The 25356-nt window shown below is 42.5% G+C and overlaps 2 protein-coding genes across 4 annotated transcripts in view; both read right to left on the reverse strand.

Moving 5' to 3' along the window:
• The window catches only part of pacsin1a (protein kinase C and casein kinase substrate in neurons 1a), a 38284-nt gene extending 17893 nt beyond the window's left edge, over positions 1 to 20391 (reverse strand). The window contains exons 1-2 of one of the 3 annotated variants that reach the window (XM_084366228.1): positions 20130 to 20391; positions 12354 to 12424 (exon numbers count right to left, since the gene is read on the reverse strand). The gene's annotated coding sequence lies outside the window, so the exon portion shown is untranslated. Of the gene's footprint in view, positions 1 to 2459; positions 2690 to 12353; positions 12425 to 19951; positions 19972 to 20129 lie in introns of those variants that run through there. The other 2 variants (XM_084366229.1, XM_084366230.1) reach the window with 2 other exon arrangements.
• A 2698-nt stretch (positions 20392 to 23089) lies between these two features.
• The window catches only part of hmga1a (high mobility group AT-hook 1a), a gene marked incomplete at its 5' end in the record, with an annotated part of 280130 nt that continues 277863 nt past the window's right edge, over positions 23090 to 25356 (reverse strand). Inside the window, 2 exons of the transcript XR_014623564.1 lie at positions 23090 to 23168; positions 23397 to 23470. The remainder of the gene's footprint in view (positions 23169 to 23396; positions 23471 to 25356) is intronic.

Raw genomic sequence — 25356 nt, forward strand, 5'->3', positions numbered from 1 at the left:
TCGCAATTTTACTGTCAGTGTCTGAATCAGAGACAACTTGAGCCTTTCACGCGCACTGGGATCAGCAGCAAAGTGTTTTGCTGGTAATTCGTCTGTTCTTTCTGAGAGGAGGGCTCCAGGGCTTCGTGAGTAAAAGAATAAAAGCAATGTTTTCTGGGCACTCTACTCTTCTAAATATCTCCAGGGTTTGATACTATGGGAAACTGTTTCTACTTATAGATATATATGTAAAAAACTTTTTACTGAAGGAGGAATACCGGAGGTTTTGCTCATCCAAAAGTTGACTGATAGTGTCCAGCAACAGCGCAGCCAGAGTATACATGAATGCTTTCTATAATGTTATCAGTTTATCTACCATAATCACTTGTTTGACATGCTTGATTTAAGACCCAACAGCTCCAGCCATCTTGTGCCATCTGCAGCTCCTTCCACAGAGTGTATGACTCCACATCAGTTGGGACACACCCTCAGTAACCCCTTTCTTTCTGCCAATCCACACAGCAACAAGGAGGCATGTTAGCTACCCTCACAACCTGCCCAGCACATTCAATAACCTTTACCTGGAATCAATTAATGACACGAAGAGACATTCAATTACAACACTCGCTAATAATGTTTTTTTTGTATTGTTTTTGACTTAACCACTCTTTCCCCTGTCCAGAGGGCAAACAAAATCTATCGAAACTAGCACTTATGTAATATGTAAATGAAAATGACATCAGGATGTAGATATTACTCTGATGTACAGCCAGCAGCCGGTTAGCTTATCTTAGCACAAAGACTGGAAACGGGGGGAAACAGCTAGCCTGACCCTGGCAACCAATTAACATACGTTATATTTAGTTTGTTTAATCCGTACAAAAACTTAAGGGTATATTACCCCCATGCCAATGGAAAGTCATATTAATGAGGGTGAGTACATAGAGAACAAAACATTTCTGGAGCTTCACAGCAAAAAACTGTTGCCGCATTCTCCTAAACAACTGAAGTAGATGGGGACTATATATACATATATAATTTATTAAAAAAAATGTTATATACACCCGTTTTAAAGCCGAAATCTTTACTGTAGCTTCAAAGCTAAAAGCGTTAGCTCGCCTCCTGTCTGAAGTGGGAACACGAGCTCGAGAGAAAGCTGCAGGGCTGTTTTGCTGTGAAGCTCCAGAAGTGTTTTGTGGACTACGAAACATCACCCGCCTTCCATTCAGCATGGGCATGAGTACATTATTATAACATTTTCATTTTTTAGTGAATTTTTCCTTTAAGCAAATTGTCTCACACTTCTTTTTTGAGTACCTTTCTACATGCATTTCTGAATATGAAAATTTCCACAAAGAAAATATTATGCTATGGTATTTTGATGACAACACTGTTTACACTTGATGAGATTAGTCTGATTCGTCTCAGTAAATAAAGATACGATCATAAAAACAGCAGATGCTTCGAATATGACGGGCTCAAAATTCATACCCAAGAAATAGATATCAAAAAGTGTTTTTATTTAGTTAAAGAGAAAAAAAAACCTGAAAGCCATATGACATAAAAACTCAACCCTGTGATGCAAGAAGGCCCCATGCAGCTAAGCAGCCCTAAAGTAGCATGTCTTAATCTCAGCAGCAAACAAGCACCCCTGGTCCATCTTTCTGTCCATCAGCCGAATCCTCCAATTAGCTTCTGAATACGTGATTACCACACCTAGTGACATCAAAGCCAGTTAAGCTGCAGCACAATGCCAGAATCCCTGCTCATAACAAAACCAAATGTGTCCAGAAGCTTAGTTGAACCAAAACTCACACTTTGGATTAATACGATAATTCCACGATAGTGGTGCACATTGACCCTAAATTGACACGAGCATGGATAACTCTAAGTGCATGTTTACGAAGATAACAAGACGGCGGAAGAGCTGAAGAAGCTTTCAATTGCTCAAAATGTCGAAAATATAAAAAAGATAGTGGTACTGACGTCCATAGGAGGACGGTATGAGCATGAGCTTAGTTATTGAGGTCAATCCACCTTAGTGAACACACCTCCTATTCCCCAGTGTATTAAGTGGTGGCAAAGCCATAGTAAAGACGGCGTACTGTTTACACAACTCAGGTTTTAGCTAATCAAATGTGATAGAAATGGGAGAGAATGATGAATTAGGGCTGCATATAACGCAAAGAAACACATAAAATGTTGCCCTCATTTTATCAGTGAAAATATCAAAATAACAGCCGGTCTGTACACGACACATTTATCCATTTGGATGTATCTTTCAGTTTGAAACTGTTACCAACCCACTCACTGACCAGAACACTTGCTGCTGTCAAAGCAATCCCTTTTGTATTTTAAAGTCTTTTAGGAGCGTGTTGTGATAGCAGAGGCGGTACGGCTGTCTTAAGTTGACAAAACACTACAATTCAAACTTTTGCACATTTGACAGTAGCTAAACACTCCGCTGCATGTTCACTTACCACGGATGGCTCCATCTTTGAAAAAAGTACAAAAAAAAAAAAACAATTCCGAAATTTGATATCAAACACAACTCCTTAGAAACTCCCTGTGGATGTATGATGTATCCTTTACAGTTGGTACTTTAGATGGTCGAAATTGTGTTGCAGGTTTTATTTTTGCAGCTTTCACCTCTGTGGTCAAAGTGAACCCAGAGACGGCGATAAGTCTGACCAAACCAGCGTGTCTCAGAGGCTGAGGGATAATCCTGCAGTGTGCCACTTGAATAGCTTTAGAGGGGGAGGGTGCGAGCTCGGAAGAAGAGCAAAGAAGCGGATAGGACGAGTGAGACCAGAAGACAAAGAGTGGAGAGAGGAATGTGTTGTAGATATGACGCCATAATGATGATATGAATCACTGACGGGGTAGCTTAGTTTGTTCATGCATTAGAGTTCTGACAGAGTATTGACTCATTTTAGGTTTGAAGTTTCCTAAAATCAATTTAATCGCAAATGCCCTGCTGAGAGTGAGCTCACCGCAGCAACACACAACTAAATACTGCAGGTTGCCGACAAACATGACTGCTTTTAAGAGAGTTAAAGAGAACCCCTGATCCAGTTGAGATGAATGTACCTGACACAGTCAGAAGGTCCACTGTTGACAAGCCTTTTAAAGCACTGAATGGGAACCACAACAAACGTGTAAGCTTGTTACTATAAGAAGATTTCAAAGAGATGAACTAACTTTGCTCCAGCACACGACCAAGCGCACTGTGCTCTGCCTGTTTGGCAACAGCAAGGCAAAGACAAAGTTGCAGCACATAACATAACTGTGTGATGTGTTTTGCTCGTTATGTAAGTAAATCTACTGCGGCTGCATTTAAAGCTATAGGGTTGGTAAGTTATGCACGCAATTTTTGTTACATTCGTGGAAAATCTCTTAAAATCCAGACAGCAATCAATAAATCAAATGCTCTGACATATAAAAAAATTCAGCATCGGTGGCTGTTGCAGGCCTCTAATAAGCCCATACGACTGTCTCAGTCGTCTCATATGTAATGATTGGACAGGCCACCTGTCTGTCTGCATACATACCTGCCTGCCTGCACACACTCTGCCCTTTGCAGAGCCTGCTGTTCAGCAGCTAGCTAATTAGCGCTAAGCACACAGCTCCCGAGCCAAAGAGCGAGTGAGCACCGGCAGCAGTTAGCGTTCAGTTGCTAGCCAAGTAGCACAAAGCACACAGCACCTGAGCCAAAGAACGAGTGAGCAGCAGCAGCAGCGGCAGACTTTTGTCAGCCGCTAACCAAGTAGCACAAGAGACAAGCTAACCCAGTTAGCACAAAGCTAACACCTAGAGCAGTAAGGAGTAACTGCCGCACAAAGTAGCTTATTCAGACTGAGGTACGTTCGTGACGGCTATTTTGCTTGTGTTTACATGATCGTGGCATTTAGCAGAGCTGTTTATTTACGTATTTATTGGACTAATCAGACTAAAAAAGCTAAAAGAGCATGTTGAACATAGCAAACTACCTGCTAACACATCTCCCTGCTGGCATAAGAGGTTGGTGGATCTGGAGGGAGGGGGTAGGATCACAACCCCAGCTTCAAAACGAATGAAGCAGGTACACATTTTGAGACATAACTACTAAAAAGCTGGTGTTTTAATTTGGTTTATGGTGCATTTTGGTCGTCTGTGGTTTCTGATTAAAAGGCACAACGTGTCTTCTCGCTCTGACTGAGTTAAAGGACACGCAAGGACAGACACAGAGGGAAGTCTTTCATCGAGACATGAGCAAGGGGAGAGCGACGGAGAGGAACAGATGCGGGGAGGACAAGACGAGGCAGGATGAAGATTGAGATGGGAGGCAGGGTGGGACGTGACAGACGAGAGGCGGGGGAGAAGAGGAGGGACGAAGGCTGGGAGAAGGTGCAGCGAGCTCAGGACGTAGCTGGTCAGACAGTCGGGCTCTTCCCGAGTGGAATAGAGAGAGCCACGGGGCCAGAACAGCAGCTGAACACATCAGGACAGAGATGTGATTCATCTCACGGTGCAGGCTGTTGGATGTTGCCAGGAGACAGAGCTGCCTTGTGCATACTTCACACACGGCATAACAGCCGAGGCCGTCATTAAGCCGGCCATGTGACCGACGCTTTAGACTGGAGCAAGAAGGCCGGTTCGGCGACGTAATGTCAGCTGTCCGTCCCACGGGGACGTCCTCGAGAGTGGACGCGCACCGACACACACAAGGACTTGTGAAGTGTGAGTGAATGAAAAGAGAGAGCGATAGAGCCCTGAAGAGGAGGGACGCATTCAAAAGAGATGCAGCAATCAGGGCTGGATAAAAAAGAGGCAGAGCAGCGGAGGGAAGGAACATCAGTGAGGGTGGAGGGTGAGGGTGCTGATGTGTTGTATTTATCAGCTGAACGTGTAGCGGGGTGAGCCCTCCTCGCCGCTCGGTGGAGCATGAAGTAGGAGAGTCGAATCGGAACTGACATGTTGATCCAGACGGGGAGTCTGCAATAGAATTCAGGAAGCAACAGCCCTCATCCTCTCTCATCTACAGACATCGATGTACGCCAAAATTTCATGGCAATTCATCCAATAGTTGACGAATAGTTGTCGACCTGCTGGTGGCATTAGCGGACATCCTCTAAGGACGACTAATGTATATACGAAAGGTTCGCCAGTGGAAAGAAATTGATCTTGAGATATTTTACTGGAAAAAATGAAATGTTTGACCGGCTGTCATTGCTGGATGCAAAGTCAGAGGATCAGCAACGTCATCCTGACTCATCCTGCTGGATATATGAATGTCAGCAAGTCTGGATGCTCAACATCAAATTTAAAGGACAAAACGTACTATCATACATCCAGTGGTGGTAGAAGTACCCAGACCCTGTAATTAAGTAAAAGTACTGATACCACACGTGAAAAATACATTACAAGTAAATGTTCCTGCATTAAAAATCCTACTACCATGACTACTATTAAAATCCTACAAGTTCTGGCTCGACATATCATCTTCCCATAGGACTTACATATATTAAATATAATAATAAAATACATCATGATAAAAAAAAGTGTCTTCATAGCATCCAACATGTTTCATTCAGATCTGTAATATCTCCATGTGATAACAACTGGCAGATAATGTGCTGAGCAGCAACAGAGTCCATGGAGGCCTTTGCCTGCGCAGGTTAGCTGCGTGTGTCATGATTTGCAACCGACGATGCGCAGGATGACTCAGCTATCTGATCATGAAAGTCTCCAGAGGTGCTCCGGGTCGGCGCAGAAGAATCGAGTGTGTTTGTGTGTGTTTGTGTGCTTCCTGCTGCTCATTTTTCAATCAATACCCTGTTTTGCGTGGCTGTGTGAGTCAGCCAGGTGTGCTGTTGCTCAGCTCCCAGAACAACAGACTGCACAATAATTCATCAGCACTGGGATGTAAATAACAGAAAAGACAGACGCTTCATTAATATACATCGATTTCTGAGGGGGAAGTGTTCTCATTCTCCCCCCCGTCCCACAGAGAGGTCAGAGGTCGTGGTCGGCTGCAGGTCACATGGAGCTGGTAGGGATTGAGCTGGGTGGATGATGACAGCCAATAAAACTGCTCTGATTCAATCTCAAATATCTGCTTTGATAGTATCCAGTGTCGCCGGTGAGATGGAGTAATGGCCTTGCACTACAGTATAGAGTACACGACTAGGTCTGTATAACACTTTGGAAAACTACACTTAATGAGACTGTCGAGGTCGATTCTTAAGCAGTTTAACCTCGATAATTCAGAGATGAGAAAAAGGAAACATCTTGTAGACACCTGAGAATGTACCAGCTGCAAAGACAACGTACTAATACTATAACTGTTTTACATTAAATGGACGTTGACAGTCAGAGAGGATCATAACACCGACTTCATGAATGAAAGCTGGGTATCGCCACTGATTTCCCAATCCGACTTGGTTTCCAGCATGACTCGATTCCATGTAATATCGATCCGGTTGGGATTATTTTAGTTACAATACCCCTTTTGCTTGGATATGAAAGAGACTCTGCTCGCATTCGGAGCTCGTCGGGTGTTAATTTCAGACCATTGTTGGAAACATTCGGGATCCTGTCAGCAGCACACAACTCAACAAAACACAAAACAAAGGTTGAGTCATTTTTTTCCTACATTTTAATGCAGAATCTTACATTTGTCATCTCTTAACTCTTGTTCTCCGGAGACACAGACTGACAGAACAGGTAACTTCAAAACCTTCTCTTCTCCGTCTTTCCCTCCTCTGCACACCGTCTCTCTCTGTCGTACTGCTTCTATCCGACCTCATCGTAACCTTTATTTTCGTCAGGCAGATCTTCTCTTGGGGGTATTATTAAGTTCAACTCTGCAACACATCTAAAATGAAATGCAAGTATGAAATGTTATCACCATTCCTGTTCTAACTAGCAGCAAGGGGGCTGAAAAAACGAGAAAGGAATTTAATGAGGCCCTCAGTGAGATCAATCAGTGGGCTACAGACTGACTCACTGTCTCTCCAACTTTGCTTACAAATGACTACAAACTAGGCGCTTTGCAGACGTTACTTGAAACATGACTCTATAGCTGCACGGCCTTTTTTCCCGAGTCTATTTAGAGCATTTTTCCTTCAAAGGAGAAATATGACAACATTTCCAAAGCAGCTGTCGGATGCAAACACCAGCGAGAGCAAGTGGGCGGCACGGGATCGTCCAATCAGGTCTGAGGAGGGTTCATGTCGCGGTGAAAGACAGAACTGGGGTATTTATCACTGTGTGACAGTCGACTTGACAAGTATGCTTCTGCACAGAAGTGGAGACGGAGATGTCATGAGGTATCAGCAGTCCAGGGATCCAGATGAAAAAGTTATGTTACATATCTGACAGAGTTACTGTCTGCTGCAGCATCTGTAACTTAGCTGAACGTGAAACCATCAGTACAAACTACCAGTAATGACAATGAGAAAAAAAAAATCTAGTTCTCCAGTCTTTATGATTCAACCTTACGTATTTTAGTGATAGTATTCTTTGTTTTTTAGGTTTGCGGTCAAACCTCCTTCAGACAGGGAGGCCCTCTCCGGCGGTTCATTCACAGATGGACAAACGGACGACTGGAGTTCAAGTCCCACCTCTGGATATTTTTAAGCTGTTTTAGTGGCGATAAAACCGGGTGTTTCCTAAAGGAGCCATGTGGCCATCTCTATCTGTAATCCCGGTGACCGAAACAGGTATTTTAAGCCAAACCATGATGCTTTCATACCCCTGACAAAGGGGTTCTTGTGCCTAAATGTAAGCAGAGCATAAGCACAGCGTTGTGACGAAAGAGAAAAAGGAATCTGCAACATAAATAAACGGAAAGTTCTCACTTGTCTGTGGTTTTGCAGATACGTACTTGGCAAACATTTATTCCGGCATTTGGATTGTTAAATTCTTCAACTTTTGGAGAAGTGCGGGCTGCTGTTTCTTTCAGATGTTAGCATGCAAGCTTGCTTTATCGAGATGGTCAACACGTTGGCATTGTCATTGTCAGCGTATCAGCATGCAGAGATTAGCATTACGATTACTACGATTAAACTAAGTGACAATGTGATTCCCTAAGAATAAAGCTGGAAAAAGACAGTTGAAAATGATGGTCGACCTGTAAAAAATCTCCTGGAGTAATGTGTTTTTACAGTGGGAAGGCTGATAGATATATCCCAAAGATCTGTCTTCAAGAACAGAGAAACACTGATCGATCCCAGACAGCTGGAAACAAACATCCACAGAGAGAGACGGAGCGTCAGACAGGAAGAGACGACTGAATGAATCTGGATCCATCCAGAAATTTGGCTGTCAGGCGAAACATACATCTCGCAATAGGCAGCCCCCTATGAAGACACACACACACGTACACGTACACACACTTTGCGACTGAGTTGTGATTTAACACAGCGTCCCGAGCGCTGCTGCTGCAGTGGTTATGTAACTATCAAGCCTCTTGCCACAAGCCTCCCGGTGACAGTGTGGTGGAGACGGGGGGGGGAAACGGCCGGGGGAGGGCGGAGAGAGACGGACCAGAGAGGCAGAGAGGAGCAGAGGAGGGGGAGACAGACATATTGTGATGGGTGGTGATGAAGGAATGAGCCGCAGATATGCAGCAGCGGCTGTGAGATGGAGCAGAGAGGACGGTTCCACTACAGCTTCTCCTGATGTCTGAGCAGACAGAGGCAGAAGAGGAAGGGGAGAGTAAATGAGCAAGGCGGCAGTCAATCTGGGAATCAAAAGCACCAGCTTTCCGCTTTCTTACCGCTCATCAGCCTGATGCTGCGCTGAATACTGATGGGCTGCCTTCAAACGCAGCCTGTACATGTGCGTATGTGAATTCATGAGGTATGCGGAGAGTGGGAGGTGGAGTTACTGAAGAGGAGAGAGTGCTACAGATTATTTTAGCTGAAAGGGAGATGCATGTAAATACATTTAAAACAATATCAACTAAAGGTTGCATTTTAAAAAACTACAGTTTTTTAGCCCTCACTGCCCGTATCAACAAAGGAATGTAATTTCTTTTTTCTAAATCAGATGCAAGGCTCGTAGTAACATCACCCGGCTCAGTAAATAACTGTAAATGAAATTTCCTTCATACCGACTTTGAAAACCATTTAGAGGCTGATAAGATAAGCGAGGGGAGGCTACGTTCACAGCAGCATGACAATCAATCACAATCAGCTGCATTTCTCTGGAGATGAAAAAAAAAAGGTCACAGTTCACCATCACCATCTTGGTTGAGCGTGTTAGCATGCTAAAATCTGGCACTAAACATTAAGTACAGCAGAAACTGAGGGGTGTCATTAGTTTGGCAGGTAATTGTCATAACTGACCTGATAATGGCACAAGAGAAAAAAGTCAAATTCATCCATTCAATAGAGGAATAGTAGTTTTACTGAAAAACATTATCACAAACGTCTGTACAAAATCTATTGAAACGACTGAACTGCCATCCTTAAAGCCACAAAGTGGAGGGGAAGTCTCGTGTTTCTCAACGCTGATCAACAACATAGAGACGAGCTATTTTCATCAAAATGCTGCTAACAAGCCAATAGAGATTGGCAGGGATGACGCCCTGGCTCCCTCGACAAAACGCCTATGGGGTTTTTCAGTTTGGATTATTGTGGAAAAGAAGCTCACAAGGAGTTTGTGATACTTACACTTTTTGTTCAGCAAGATAGACTTTACGAAGGAACACCACTTTTATGATTTTTGAAGTATAAACGCAATTGCATGACTTCAACATCACCATTACTAAACTTGCTTCTTCACTATACTGTACACACTTTCTTATAAATTGATCATTGAAAGTTAGAGATAGAATAGTTTATGACAAAAATCTGCCTGTAAAGACGGACTACTAAATAGATGAGTGTCTCTTTTGTCCCTGACCTCCTCTGTAGTCTCATCTAGCCACTTGTTAGCTTTTTTAAGACATGCACACGCTTTTAAATTCACAAGTGGGGTATTTACTTTTGTTGTAAAAGAAAACCTGAAAATCTCTTAAGATTGTGTTGACCGCAGACCTTATTTCAGGAATCTAACAAAAACATCCACTGATTCTGAGACTAGGGAGCCAGAAGTGTAAAAATGTTAACTGTTTCTGGATTTTAGGCACTCTCTCTCTCTCTCTCTCTCTCTCTCTATATATATATATATATACATATAGTTAAACGGTGTGTCGGACACAAATCTCCTTGACCCGGTTAAAAATGAGCAAGATAACAGGAAACTGAGTGGAGAATATAAGCAGCGACACCAGTTTGCCCAGAGATACGTCAACTGAATGTCCAGACTATAATCATCTTACATCCCTATTTATACCCACCTCTAATACCCAGAGCCCGTTTAGGTGACTGAGTAACTGACTGATTCTGCTGCATTCCCAGTGACCGAGCCGGAGACTCGAATCAGACACCATTGAAACAAATCAGAGTCAACTCACAGCCAACAGCGGTTTGAAGATGCAACTCTGCACTTGAAAGCAAAAAACACAAGACTGGAGAGCAAACTCCCTGATCAGGTTTGATGACATAAAAGCACAGCGCGCTGAAGCTTAGTCGAGTAAAATCAGTGTAACTTTTCTTCGTATCCATATCATACTTTGTTTTGGCTCGTGCGTGTTGTGTTTATTCGAGGAAGTCTTGACAGCCGATATTGCCAGTTTGACTTGGAGAGCGAGTGATTGATTTGTCGAATCATGAGCCCAAACTACTGGTGTTTGATAAATAAATAAATGAATAAATAAGGAAGGAAAATAAATAAGTCTGGTGGAAATGTTTGCATGTAAGAACTGGCTAACGAGCCTGAAGGCAACAACAAGCCAATAAGCCTGGGCACGAGGAGGGAGCGGCGATCAACCGTCGCTATCCTACTTCCCAGCTTTTTGTAGGCCATGCAGCAAAGTGTGGCTGAGCGCAGATAACAACGTGAATTGAATTAAATGGTTGGTTTTATTTGATTACTCCCTCTTTAATGGCGCTCTATGTAACAATTTATAATAACTGTAATATATTAATCACTTTTTATCGGCCGCATGTGAGCAGATTGTAGCATGACGTGTTTAAGTTGTCGAATGCTGCTGCCCTCCCTTTGCATCCAGAGAGCAACAGCAGCTAACGTTAGCTTGGAAACGCAGTCCGCTGCGCATCCACAGCTCCAGATTGCAACGTAACTCCTACTGCCTTCTCCTCAATGCAGCTGCTTTTTGTACATTTTTGTAAATTGACCTTTGACCTCACATGTAAAATGCCGTCATCAGTTTATGATATTAGACGTGTGTCTGAAATGTTTTCATAATTAGGGTAGGAATTCTTGCGTTATGGCAAAAATCTAGTCAGCTGATTCTTGAGTCCAAGCGGACGTTTGTGCCGAGTTTGAAGAAGGTGTTTCTGAGATTTCACGGGACGGACAGACGGAAAACACAAAGTCTCCGGACACAGCTGTCAGAGGCATATAAAGATTTATATCAAGATACAACATGATATTGAAATTGTCTTCGTGGACGAAGGCCAGAAAGAATAATGCCTGGACAAGACTAAGTGGTATTTTCTTTGCAGCTGTATTCCTTGGAGCATACTTTGTTTACCGACAGTACAAACACACCATATTTTTCCGACCGAGCTTCCTCTCCCGGTCCAAGCTGCACAGCATCCTCCCAGAAGCCTTATTGAACTGGGCCATCAGTTCCCAGTTCAATAAGACTGGGAAGATCGCACATACATCCCGAGCCTTCTTGCACATACAAACAACAGTCTGTGCTCATCAAACAGCTGCTTAACCCGCCTGCTGCAGCGAGGTTTCCGTCGTAATGCCCCGCAAAACAAAGAGATCAAACAGAGAAATCAATAATCACCCCTGAGTTATCATTTCTTCCCGGTGAGACAGCAGCAGCTGCTCTTAGTGAGGAAATACAAGCACATCCTGAGGTAATCTCCTCTAAAATCAAAAAACAGGTGAATTATTAAGAGAGTCAAAATGTTCGGAGACTACAGATCAGTGAATGCGATCCACCGGGAGGCTGAAATGCAACCCTGCAGTGGCGTTGTAATCCTATATGTCGTGTTAATCATGCACACTCATGCACAGAGACACCAAATAGGGGAAAACTCAATGCAAAAGTCTCAAAGAAGAAACAGAAACGACCTCCAGTTAGCCCTCTGATAGACCGGAGCTCCCTCATGAAATATTAACAGCATTGACAAAGAGCTTTTAATTACCTAAAGTGGTGTGTTTAGCATTATAAATTATACAGAAGGTCCTTTAAAAGCTCGTAACGCTGCTTCTGGATTACCAGCGGACCTTCAGACTAAATGAAGATCGAGCGAACAGGAAGATTTTCGGAGAGCAGACAAAACAAACAAGCTACAACTCACCTTCTCCACCAATGGGAGGTCAGGTTTCCATAAACCTGAGAGAGAGCTGTTGGTCCCCTGCAGGAGATCACCTGTGCAAAGACAAAAAAAGACACGAGATGTTGGGGGTCAGTCCTTTGAGTATCGAGTAAGTTTAAGTGCTGCTAAATTGCTTTTAATGGGAATATGAATGGAAATGAGCCCAACACGTTTGAAGCAAAGTGTCAAAACACCAATTATCTTTACAGATGCAGAGATATTAAGAGATCAGGTGGATTTCATTGTGAACGATCATAATCAAGGGAGATTAGTTCACTCGTGGGAAGTACAAGATTTAATAACATCAGCCTACTCTGCTGTAGTCCATAATTAATGTTGGCAGAGTTACAAACCAGTCAATATTAAAGAAAGTAAGGTGATCATGTACCGTATGGAAACTACATGGAGCGAAGGAACACTGACTTCTACACCGACATACGATTTGCAAATGATAATGCATATATTCGGCTTTCGTTTTAAAAAGTGTGACCTTTTCGCTCTCGACACCACATTTTAATGACGTACAGCCCACGCAGAGCGCAGAACTCGACATATACCGCTCACCCACACTACAAAACCTTAAAGACGTCATACTGTGGCTGGTATAATTATAAGAGGCACTCCTACAGTGCAAACGCTGAATCTCATCAAAATTTCACTTCATATCTGTTTCTCGAAACATCACACACTTATCGTCTACGCTGTAGTGATTGTGTAGCACCAGGCACACATCTTACTTCTCTATTTCTAGTAGCAATTCTATTTATAAACATAAATATATACATATATCTATCTACTAGTGTAGAGGAGTTAGTGTGACGTGCCAGTTTCCCCCTCAGGGATCAATCAAGTATTTCTGATTGTGATTCTGACTTCTTGTATCTAGAGCTAATATTTTACCTGGATTTACTGTTTGCATTTATGTTATTTACACATTGTAACTTAAAGGATAAGTTCCCACAAAAATGACATTTCAGTCATTATCCACGCACCTCTACGGCGGTGGAAAGTCAGGTGAAGTTTCGTAGTCCACAAAACATTTCTGGGGCTTCACGACAACACAGTAAATTACAGCATTCTCCTGAACAACTGAAGTAGACAGGGACTTGTTTTAATACGTAAAAACAAAACAAATTGACTCCGTACATGCACTCCGTGCATAATCCCAGTCTCCGGAAGCTCCGAGATCCAATATATATATATATATAAAGCGCTGGTGCTTTTGACTGAGCAGCTACAGTGAAGACTTTGGCTTAAAAAAGGGTGTAAATTACGTCTTTTCAGAATAATTTGGGATCTCTGGGCTTCTGGAGACTGAGACTATAATGGAGGAGCTATATGGAGCCACTTAAAGTCCCCATCTTCTTCAGTTGTTTAGGAGAACGCTGCGACCCTGTTTTGCTGTGAAGCTCCAGAAATGTTTCGTGAAGTACAAAACTTCACCCGACCTTCCATCAGCGTGGAGCTGAGCAGATAACGACTGAATTGTCTAACATCCTGCTCGTCGGCCATCTTGTCCTCTCTTTAATACCTGCACATTAAGTGTACAGTGTTGATGAGGTTATAACGACTTCAGTTCAGCTTCGTTTGACTGAAAGCGTGATGTGACTGTTATTATGTTTTCTGCGTTTGTATTTGAATATGTTGTGTTTTTATTCATGTTGCGTGACAGAATCGTTCTCCCTGTAGCTGAGATTTGATCCTGCGCCTCATGAACAGCACAAGCAGTCTAGATAGTTGATCACTCGACTGAAATTTCAGGGAAAAACCACGATGAAGCAGCCCACCCGTCAAAAAGCGAAGCGACCTGAGATGTGGGATGTCTGTCTGCGGCCACCTCCGAGAGGTTCATGTTAAAACGCTGAGTCATGGTCACTTTATGCGCCTGGTGTTTTTCATCAGACTGTTTTATAGTTCTGAGGGATACAGAGTCCAGCAGCCTCGCAGTGAAAGCCGAGCATGGATTCGATAATTTAACAGACTAATCTTCCATTAGTTGATCAAGAGAAAATTAATCATTTGAATAACAATTTCAAACAAGGCTAAGGAAGTACATCTCAAAATTTTTCATAAAGTATAACCTGTTCAATGTCTTATTGTTATGTTTACAGATGTTGGTGTGTCTTGTACCTTTTGTAAACATAGTAAAGAAGCAATCTCGTATCTGTTTTTTGACTGTGCAATATCCCCAGAGATTCTGAGACAGGCTCGATGTCTAACTTCTGTCTTGTCTACTCTTTAAACCTTAAAGATATCGTTTGTTGCTATGATAATCCAGATGATGGCAACTCTTGTATGTGTGATCAGCTTCATCGTTCTACATGCAAAATTCTTTATTCACAAACTGAAATATTCAAAATGTCTTCCTCACTTTTCACCTTTTCTTCTGGAGCTGAAATCACTATAAAATCCTTCAGTTTAATAAACAACAAAAAGTGTAAGACAGTTATGAGTAACGATGAAACCCTTTGCTGTGAAACATTGTCTGATTGTGTTTATGTACCTCTGTGTGGTTTGTTGGTTGGTTTGTGATCAGGATTACACAAAAACTACTGAACGGATTTCCATGATACTTGAATGAAGGATGGGTCTCGGCCTAGAATGGACCTCATTAACTTTTGGTGCCGATCCGAATGAATCCCAGGTGGGGTTTTTTTGGACATTTTTTGGTAATTTTCCAGAATAATGCATGGATCTTGATGACGTATTTAGGTGACTGGTATCTATGAGTGAGTACAATTTGATGCGGATCCTAATAAAAATCTGGATCTAGAGGATTTGAATGTGTTTTATTACATACTGGATCAGTCTTGATTGAATTAAAGGGGACTGTTCGGCCTTCGCAGAGGTATGCGCTCTACAGGGTGCCATTCTAGTTTGTTTTTATGGTTGTTTTTTGTATTTATTTCTTTTATCTCTACTTTATGACCTTCATGTTATTCATTTTGCTTACATTTGATATCTACTGTCCTGCCTAAATTCTTTGCAAAACATGTGTTTTGCACCAAATGATGAATCGGTTAAATAATTGTGTAGCTGCAGTTCATAGCTTCCAATCAACAGTTTCAGTCCTAGCAACACACACCCCATGATGAGCTGCTTCCCCATCCAGTCAAGAAGACGACATTATCTCATCTGCCTCTCTGTCCCTGAACATGTCCATGAGGAACACACCCTCTAGTGTTCACAGCAATGACCTGAAGCTGCTGCTGCTGCTGCTGCATTCACAGGTACACGCTGTCACCAAAACAATGCAGAAACAAGACCCGTTCGTGATGGCGTTCAACCCTTCACGCCAGTATCGAACTCCGGTCCATGATTCATGCCCTCAATTAACACGCTGGGACTCCATTTTGGAGCGCCCAAAAAGATCATGACACACACTAAGTGAGCGCTCTGCCTCATGTTGAGCCACATGACGATGATTCAGAGGAGGCAGACACTGACATGTTGTGGTGACAGTGCATGAAAGGCGGCGGCTAACGTGGGCGTCAAGAAACACACAACATTATCCACTTTTATGTACCTAAAATCATCAGATATCACCTTTAGTGAATTCATTATTCCATGATTATATGTCATAAAATAAATAGCATCTTTTTCTGTTTATCTTTCTGATGTTTAGCATCGAATAACACACGTTAGGGCTGCACAATGCATCGCTTCAGCATCGATATTGCAATGTGCGCCTAAAAATGTTGTTGTCATGGTTTGTTTTATTTTGCAGATTATGTCCTCATGTGTATTATTGAGACTTTCCACTTCCTGTCTTTGTCTTTTTCTGTGTTTCATTTGTGAAATTGCAGTGTTCAGTTGTTTGTTTCCCCCCAGACTTTCCTTTGCCCGCCTTTTGTTGCATGCTTTTTGGATTTTTGGACTTTTCATTAAAGCTCGCTTTTTGTTCATTTGCTCGCCTGCCTCGCTGTGACTGCGTGTCACAACTTTTTTTTTTTTTTTGCTGCTCGATACAAAAGGAAAACTCGCACAGTTGTCATTTCCCATGACTAATCTGCAAGGGAAGTCTGTCTGATATTATAATTTAGTCTGATTTAAGGGTTCTTGTATGCCATGGGAGTTTGTTGCCTGTGAGTGTGGCTCTTCATGCACATCGAACCACCAATCACAATCAAATCTTGACTGATTTATCAACAAAGCAGGGCCTATTCTGGGTGACGAAATGCACTCCCCCTACAAAAAATACCCCAATTAATCTAGAATGATTCATTATTTCCGAAGCGATCTGGTGAGGATTCCTGTATTTTTTCCATATATTGCAGAAAACCAAAACATCACAATCTCAGTTTTCCAATATCGTGCAGCCCGTGCACACAGGTAGAAAAAATAAATGATGAGACTCTTTCTGCGGTGTGAAAGGCGCCTGATAAATCGGCCACCTTCGATTGAGTCTTCCCCTGCGTGTGTTCTCCTCTGCGCTGAGAGAAATGAGACGCTCCAGCTGCCCCTCCTGTCCCGACTGTCTGTTCTTACGTTGCCTCTTTTTTCACACCTTGTCAGACACCACTATCTCCTCCTTTAACAGAGCAACAGCTTTTAACCCTTTCAGAAACAAACACATTAAAGAGGGTATAAGCAAAAAAAAATGTCCCTCTTTCACACGTTGTCCTCTCGCCCTCGCGCATGACGTCTCAGGACGCCACGCGCAAACGCCAAAACCTGACAATGTGACACAACAACAGCGAAAGGTCAGCGACATGAGAGAACACCGCGCTACTCCGTGCAGGATACAAACCCAGAGATGCAACAGGAATCAGATCTAACTGAAAACATAACAACCAAGTACGTGTGGGAGAGGAATCTCATCTGAAACCGAATGATCGTGTTTTTAACTGGCTCGTAATGTGACGAGAACAAAGCAGCCCCCACTCGACTGAAGTCCTGCACCTCTTTTAGATATCTCACATTCAGTAGGAGAACGAGCAGCCAAATGACAATAGCTTGAACTGCAGCGCTTCCCACAAATCCCACGCTCCTGTTAATCCTTCGCCAGTTAAAGTGGACACGGCCAAAAAAAGAGTCAGATTAAAAACTACCTAAAACCATTTCGCAAAAAAAACTGTCTGCAAACTATTATTCTTATCTTCCCGGGTTAATCTCGCTACACACAACCACTGCGCTCCCTGCTTAAGGCAGATAGCATTCCTGTCACAACTACTCTTTTTCTATTAATGGTGAAAGATAACCGCAGATCGAGCCAGTGGCTGCATGAGTGCAAACGGTAATTAAATTCCTGAGCTGGCCAACCACGATCAGAAAACAAAAACGAGTCAAGCATGGAGGCACAAAATGAACGGCGCCGCAGACACACTGTGAGAACACGCTTGTGGCTTTGGAAATAAACAGCCTCAAAGGGAGAAGGAAGAGTAGTTTGTGACTTAATTATAGCTCTACGCCTCTCAAGGACGCAGACAAGTGCAGACTCACACACAAACAAACACTGCACAGGCAGACGGCTACCTGAGTTTTTAGTATTGGTACAAGAATAAACGTTGACACATTTGTCTACAAAACCCGTTCGACAAAAGAAGCTGAACCGCTTAAAATGCTGGAATTGGATTTTAAAGGGAACTATTTGAGCAAAGAATAAGCGAACAAGATCATACATCTACGTTCAACGCCAGCTTTCGGTGAAGGTCAGTCTCTGATAATTTGGTGGCCTTTCAGTCGGTATCAGACAGGAATAGAGGTTTGATACCCGGCTTTACTTTTCCTACTAGACCTAATTTAGGCCTGAACAGGCAGCTATAGATCAGTGACTCCCAACGACCTGTGGATGAATGTGATGACAAGTGTCACAAGAGGATTAGAGGATAGATAGATAGATAGATAGATAGATAGATAGATAGATGTCCTGATGAGGATGAGGTTATGTCTTTGTCCTTGTCCTTTAGGTGTGGATCCAGATAAAGAGAAGGATCCGGGGATTTTTTTAAATTTTTATCACTTTCATTAACATTGTGAGATACGGCGTTTTTAGACATTTTTGTACATTTCTGCATGGATCTTGATGGCGTATTTAGGTGGCTGCTATCTATGAGTGATTACAGTTTGAGGAGGATTCAAGATGACAACATAAATAACCGGATCTAGCGTATTTGAATATGTTTAATTTGATACTGGATTATTGAGTAATACAGTACAAGCAAAGGTGACGGTTGGGCTTTGGCGGAGGTATGTGCTCTACATAGTAGTTCTACATTTTGACACTAACATGGAAGGAAGGAAGGAAGGATGGATGGATGGAAGGATAGACAGATAGATAGATAGATAGATAGATACTTAGATAGATAGATACTTAGATAGATAGATAGATGGGAGCTGCTGTTGAGACACTTAACTTGAAGAGTGAGGGTGAACACTGCTAATAAATAGGAGGCACTCTTTAACTCCCCCCATCCACAATAAAATTGGATTACCCCCTCCTGACAGTATCATCATCTCCTCCTCTCTGCAGCCTCGTGCCGGCCTCTCTTGGGGGCACCTTGAGTGCTGACAGACGCGCTCTCCAGCAAACAGTGGATTCAGCACCGCGGACAGCTCCAAAACAAGCTGAGGCGGACACGAGCGAGCTGTCTGTCATCTGCTACGTCACCGTGAGGATGAGGAGGGGGGGGGAAGCTGCAAGGGAGCGCACAGCAGCCCCTTTAATAAGCACTGTCAGTGGGTAGCAGCGTGCACAAAGACATGAGAAGTAAATGGAGCTGTGTGTGATACCGTGGCCGGATGCGTTTCAGCTCGGGAGCACATTTGATGAATGATTAAAAAAAGAAAAGAGGACCACATGCAGCTAATCCCATGTAGAGAGCAGGATGCTCCTCCTCTGTGGTGCTGTCGGTTTGTCAGAGGGAAAAACAATGACGCTGGAGATGGCTCCTCGCTCTGCTCTGACAACCAATTACATAACGTCAGAGCGGAGTGCTCTCATTAACATTCGCGTCCATTTCACTGAGAGATCCTCAACAACAACAACAGCACAAAACACCATCCCCTCATCTGCAACCATAACCCGCCACCGGAGAGGTAAAGCGGGCTCGATTGCGACGCGTTTGACCGACGTGCTTCACATTTCTGCTCTTGTTTACGCATTTGGCGCATGGAAAGGAACATAAAATGGCAATCCACTCCACCACCACCTATCCCCCCCCACCTCCCCCCCAAAGCCTTGACCACCATCTCCATCTACTACACTTAACATGGCAGCACTCTTTCATATTATCGTGACATTTTCTCTCTCTCTCTCTGGGAGGCAGATGAACACTGTGCGTGGCTGATACAAATTTGGACACCGAGGTCAAATTGTGCACATCCTGGCGATTCGAAGGACAACAGAAACAGCTGCATGGTTAAAAAAAACAACAACAGGAACATTTGGTAGACTGTGCAAAACACAACAGAACGACTCAAGGAGAGAGTTTATCTGGAAGGCAAAGCCTGCAATAGTAATCCGAGATGATGCAAGATGGTCCTCTTCACCCTTGGCGTGTGCAAACAACGGTACAGCACATAAAATGACGCATGCATAATTCAAAAATTGCGATTTTTTGCAAACGAGTGTGCAGTACTTGGTCGGCGTGGCAGCACAGAGAGGATGAGACATGATCCAAACGATGGGAAATGATGCGAGATTCCTTTATCCCTGCGTCGCCCTTTGCTAAAGGGGGGGAAAAAAGGATGCTCAGCTTCTCTTCCTCCTGTGCAGCAATGTGCCATCGACGCACACAAACACACACACTGACTTACCAGAGATGCAGCCCGCTGCCGAGGTGCGCCACTACCTAACAGTCTATGTTGCAGTTTATTCAGTATTTCCCCTTGCAGTGACAGAAGGTGACCCTGCGTTCTCTCTGCAAGACTCTCTGCATCCACTAGATCACGATGCACGCAGCAAGGGGGAGCTCCACAGCACAGGCGCGCGTCGGGGGGATGGCCCAGCGATTTCCTTTCAATGGACGACAGGAATAGGCTGCAGGGAAACGAGTGAGCTAATGCAACTCGGACTTCCAATTCCCTTCCCCGACATTTGCCACATGAGCTTAGGGGGAGCTTTGCCAGATGTGTCCGGATAGATCTGCAGATGGAAGTGGGTCGGTTTTTTTTTTCTTTATTTTTTTTCTTTTTTTATTAAAGCTTTCATGAGCAAGTGTGGATTATATTTGAGTTTGTGGAAAACATTTTTTATAGTAGATAATTGATAAAATTCTCAAATTATAATATTGCAGTTAATGTTTATGATTTATAATGGGGAGAGCCCCAAATGTGACTTCCACTTTCCAGCCAATCAGGAGAGCGGGAGGTGACAGGGGGCGTCGCCTTTCGTGTCAACCACGCCCACATTGCACTACACTGCAAGGGAGGGAGATGGACTGTTGTTGTCCGATAGCTGCCAAACAGGCCGGCTGAACCCCCATAGCTGTGCATGATTCTGACATTTTGTGCCAAAATGCTCCCTCAGTGTGGGCACTGAAGAACAGCGAAGTGCACTGTAAACAGAGGAGTGACCGAGCAATGCATAGATGACCATATTGCACACGTGTTAGGAAACATGTGGTGAGGTTTAAAGGATACGTTCGCCCAAAAATGAGATTTCAGTCGTTACCTGCTCACCCCCATGCCGAAGTTTTGTAGTACACGACACAGTTATGGAGCTTCACAGCAAAAGCAGTATTCTCATAAACTGAAGTAGATGGGGACTTGTTTTAAAATGTAAAAAAAAAAAAAAAAACAACCAAAAAGAAAAACGTGGCTCCATGCAGCTGGTGCGGTGTTATCATCTCTTCAAATCAATTTGGGATCTCAGGGCTTCTGGAGACTTGGATTATGCCGAACAAGCTGTATTTTTTTAGTTGTTTTAAAACAAGTCCCCATCTACTTCAGTTGTTCAGGCGAACGCTGCAACGCTGTTTTGCTGTGAAGCTCCAGAAATGTTTTGTGGGCTACGAAACTTCACCTGACTTTCCATCGGTGTGGAGGTGAGTAGATAATGACAGATGTTTTCTTTTTTGGGGGGAACTCGTCCTTTAAAATTAGTGTAGCACTAAAATCTTGCGATCTCTGTGTTTTTGTCACTTTTTTGAACGGCTCATTTATGTTTGGACGACCCACGGTAGCGATAAATGGTGTTACGTTGCTTCATTAATGTGAGAATTTCACCAACAATAAAATCCAAATAATGGTGTTTTATGTACCTGTAGTTTCTTTTTTAATCCTTAATCTGATCCTCACATCGCAACTCTCTTTCAATCGAGTAAACAAAATCCAATTTTTGAGTATAAGTCAATCAAACCTATTTCATTGTTTACTCAAGAATATCCTGGTTGCTATCCCAAACAATGATCTATGTCATTAAATGCCTTCAATCTACGGGTTGGTGCAATGATATCATTTGTAATTTCATCTTTCTGTAGTTCTGACAGATGTGCTAATTATCTAGTGCCCTACAAAAAAAGGGGGATCAGGGGGAAGGAGCCTTAAAGCAGATAAACTGGACGCTGGTTTTGGTCTGACTCTGTACAGTGAAAGTGAAATCTTGAGGAGGATTGTTCTCTTCCCTTTCTTGCTTTCTCCTTTGATTAAACAACACCACGTCGATTCCTCCTTCTCTCTGCTGTGGTTCAATTGTGTACCGTTGAGGAACATTTAATCTCCCTGGAAGCGACAGATTTTCTGTGCTAATCAAATTCTCATGAAAAACTAAAAGCATTCTGAGGAAGGAGCCTGAGGCTGCAATCGTTTTAGGATCCACTGCGGTTTGATTGGGTCCACTGATTAACCTCAGCTGACAGATAATGTTTAACTTTACACATATATGTGGGGTTTAACTGAGTATCCAACATTAACATGGGAAATATAAATTCTACCTTCAACCAGTGCCATCTTCTTGTGAACTCAAATGTGTTTAGTGACATCTAATGGCCACTGACTGACAGTGCAAAAACTACAAGATACTAGATAAGAAACTTTTTTATCTTTTTCAAAAAGTTATGCAACATGTGACATATTATGTATATAAACATTTCAAGTGTTAAAGCATTGCCAGTTGTTTGGCTTCGTTAGTAACAACGTGCATGTTGAATACATAGATTTGCGCTGTTAGTTTTATATAGAATACAATATGGTGTGTTGTTCGTCAAGTTCAAGTACAGGTGAAATGGAAAATCAAGACAATGACTGGATTGGGAATAATGACTCTTACTTGGAATTTGCTAACGTTGACATAACAGCATTGAGTCACAATGCATAAAACCACATTAAAAATGGCTCTATAAAATTATGCGGTAACAATTACAGTGGCAAGAAGCTGTACAACAATGTGTAGTTAATGGCAACAAACAAAGTTTTTCCAGAAGTAAGGTCCCATGAGGGAAACCGGAAGGGCCGCGGCGTCGGCGCTGATATCATTAAATTTGACCATTTACAACAGGGGGAACGCATCCTGACAGCTTGGAGTATTACTGTCAGATACTGTTCCCCCTCTGTTCAATATTAAAGGAGGCTCAGACAAGCATTAAAGACTTTAATAACATTAAACAAAAAATAAATAGTGTATACTTACTTTTTAGAACAAATGTGCAATATTTAACACATCAACAAAAACATCAAAATAATTTTAAAAATGAAATGTTCAAAATCAAGGAAAAATAAACTGTCAATAGAAAATTTCTTATTGATACGTGAACTTTAAGTTCCTTTCCTTCAGCATGCACATACAAATTTGTCCTCTGTCTTTGGTCTTTCAACACATGCATGGTGGAACCACCGTCCACAGGCATCACAGGATATCTGTAGTGCAAAAACATTTAAACACTGCATGAAATATTTAAAGAAAACTTGGAAAGACAAATGAATATTGGCAAAACGTGCAAAATAAGATTTTTTTTTTTTGCTCCCCATGATGGGACAGTTTCGGAAATATCTTCTTAATGGAAAGTGAAATACTGACACTTGCATGAATAAATGAGTAAAATAGATACAAACACAGGACCACAGTCTATACATAAAATATAATACCCATGTCAGCTCTGCCTCTTCACTGTCATCTGCATTTTCCTCCCCACAGTTGAAGCAAAGGTTTGTCACATCGTCTGTCAGAAAAATGGAAAAGTATTTGAAAGAGGGCAACATTTGTGAGGACAAGATGATTTCTTTTGAGTCTGATCCCCGGCAATTGTATTTTTTTGTAATTTTCAGAGAAAATAACCTGAGTAGTCAAAGATGTTTTCATATAATACTCCAAGCTGTCAGGATGCATTCCCCCTGTTGTAAATGGTCAAATTTAATGGTATCAGCCTGAAAATCACAGGACTTATCTGTTGTGGGGAAAGAAGTCAGCAGTATGAATTTGAAAGATGTGTGAGCCTCCTTACATATTGAACAGAGGGGGAACAGTATCTGACAGTAATACTCCAAGCTGTCAGGATGCGTTCCCCCTGTTGTAAATGGTCAAATTTAATGATAACAGCCTGAAAATCACAGGACTTATCTGTTGTGGGGAAAGAAGTCAGCAGTATGAATTTGAAAGATGTGTGAGCCTCCTTTCATATTGAACACAGGGGGAACAGAACAGTATCTGACAGTAATACTCCAAGCTGTCAGGATGCGTTCCCCCTGTTGTAAATGGTCAAATTTAATGATATCAGCCTGAAAATCACAGGACTTATCTGTTGTGGGGAAAGAAGTCAGCAGTATGAATTTGAAAGATGTGTGAGCCTACTTTCATATTGAACAGAGGGGGAACAGTATCTGACAGTAATACTCCAAGCTGTCAGGATGCGTTCCCCCTGTTGTAAATGGTCAAATTTAACGGTATCAGCCTGAAAATTTCAGGACTTATCTGTTGTGGGGAAAGAAGTCAGCAGTATGAATTTGAAAAATGTGTGAGCCTCCTTTCATATTGAACACAGGGGGAACAGTATCTGACAGTAATACTCCAAGCTGTCAGGATGCGTTCCCCCTGTTGTAAATGGTCAAATTTAACGGTATCAGCCTGAAAATCACAGGACTTATCTGTTGTGGGGAAAGAAGTCAGCAGTATGAATTTGAAAGATGTGTGAGCCTCCTTTCATATTGAACAGAGGGGGAACAGTATCTGACAGTAATACTCCAAGCTGTCAGGATGCGTTCCCCCTGTTGTAAATGGTCAAATTTAATGATATCAGCCTGAAAATCACAGGACTTATCTGTTGTGGGGAAAGAAGTCAGCAGTATGAATTTGAAAGATGTGTGAGCCTACTTTCATATTGAACAGAGGGGGAGCAGTATCTGACAGTAATACTCCAAGCTGTCAGGATGCGTTCCCCCTGTTGTAAATGCTCAAATTTAATGGTATCAGCCTGAAAATCACAGGACTTATCTGTTGTGGGGAAAGAAGTCAGCAGTATGAATTTGAAAGATGTGTGAGCCTCCTTTCATATTGAACAGAGGGGGAACAGTATCTGACAGTAATACTCCAAGCTGTCAGGATGCGTTCCCCCTGTTGTAAATGGTCAAATTTAATGAAAACAGCCTGAAAATCACAGGACTTATCTGTTGTGGGGAAAGAAGTCAGCAGTATGAATTTGAAAGATGTGTGAGCCTCCTTTCATATTGAACAGAGGGGGAACAGAACAGTATCTGACAGTAATACTCCAAGCTGTCAGGATGCGTTCCCCCTGTTGTAAATGGTCAAATTTAATGATATCAGCCTGAAAATCACAGGACTTATCTGTTGTGGGGAAAGAAGTCAGCAGTATGAATTTGAAAGATGTGTGAGCCTACTTTCATATTGAACAGAGGGGGAACAGTATCTGACAGTAATACTCCAAGCTGTCAGGATGCGTTCCCCCTGTTGTAAATGCTCAAATTTAATGGTATCAGCCTGAAAATCACAGGACTTATCTGTTGTGGGGAAAGAAGTCAGCAGTATGAATTTGAAAAATGTGTGAGCCTCCTTTCATATTGAACAGAGGGGGAACAGTATCTGACAGTAATA

This window comes from Pagrus pagrus (genome assembly GCF_965226575.1).
Source record: "Pagrus pagrus genome assembly, chromosome: 11".
Lineage (NCBI taxonomy): Eukaryota > Metazoa > Chordata > Actinopteri > Spariformes > Sparidae > Pagrus > Pagrus pagrus.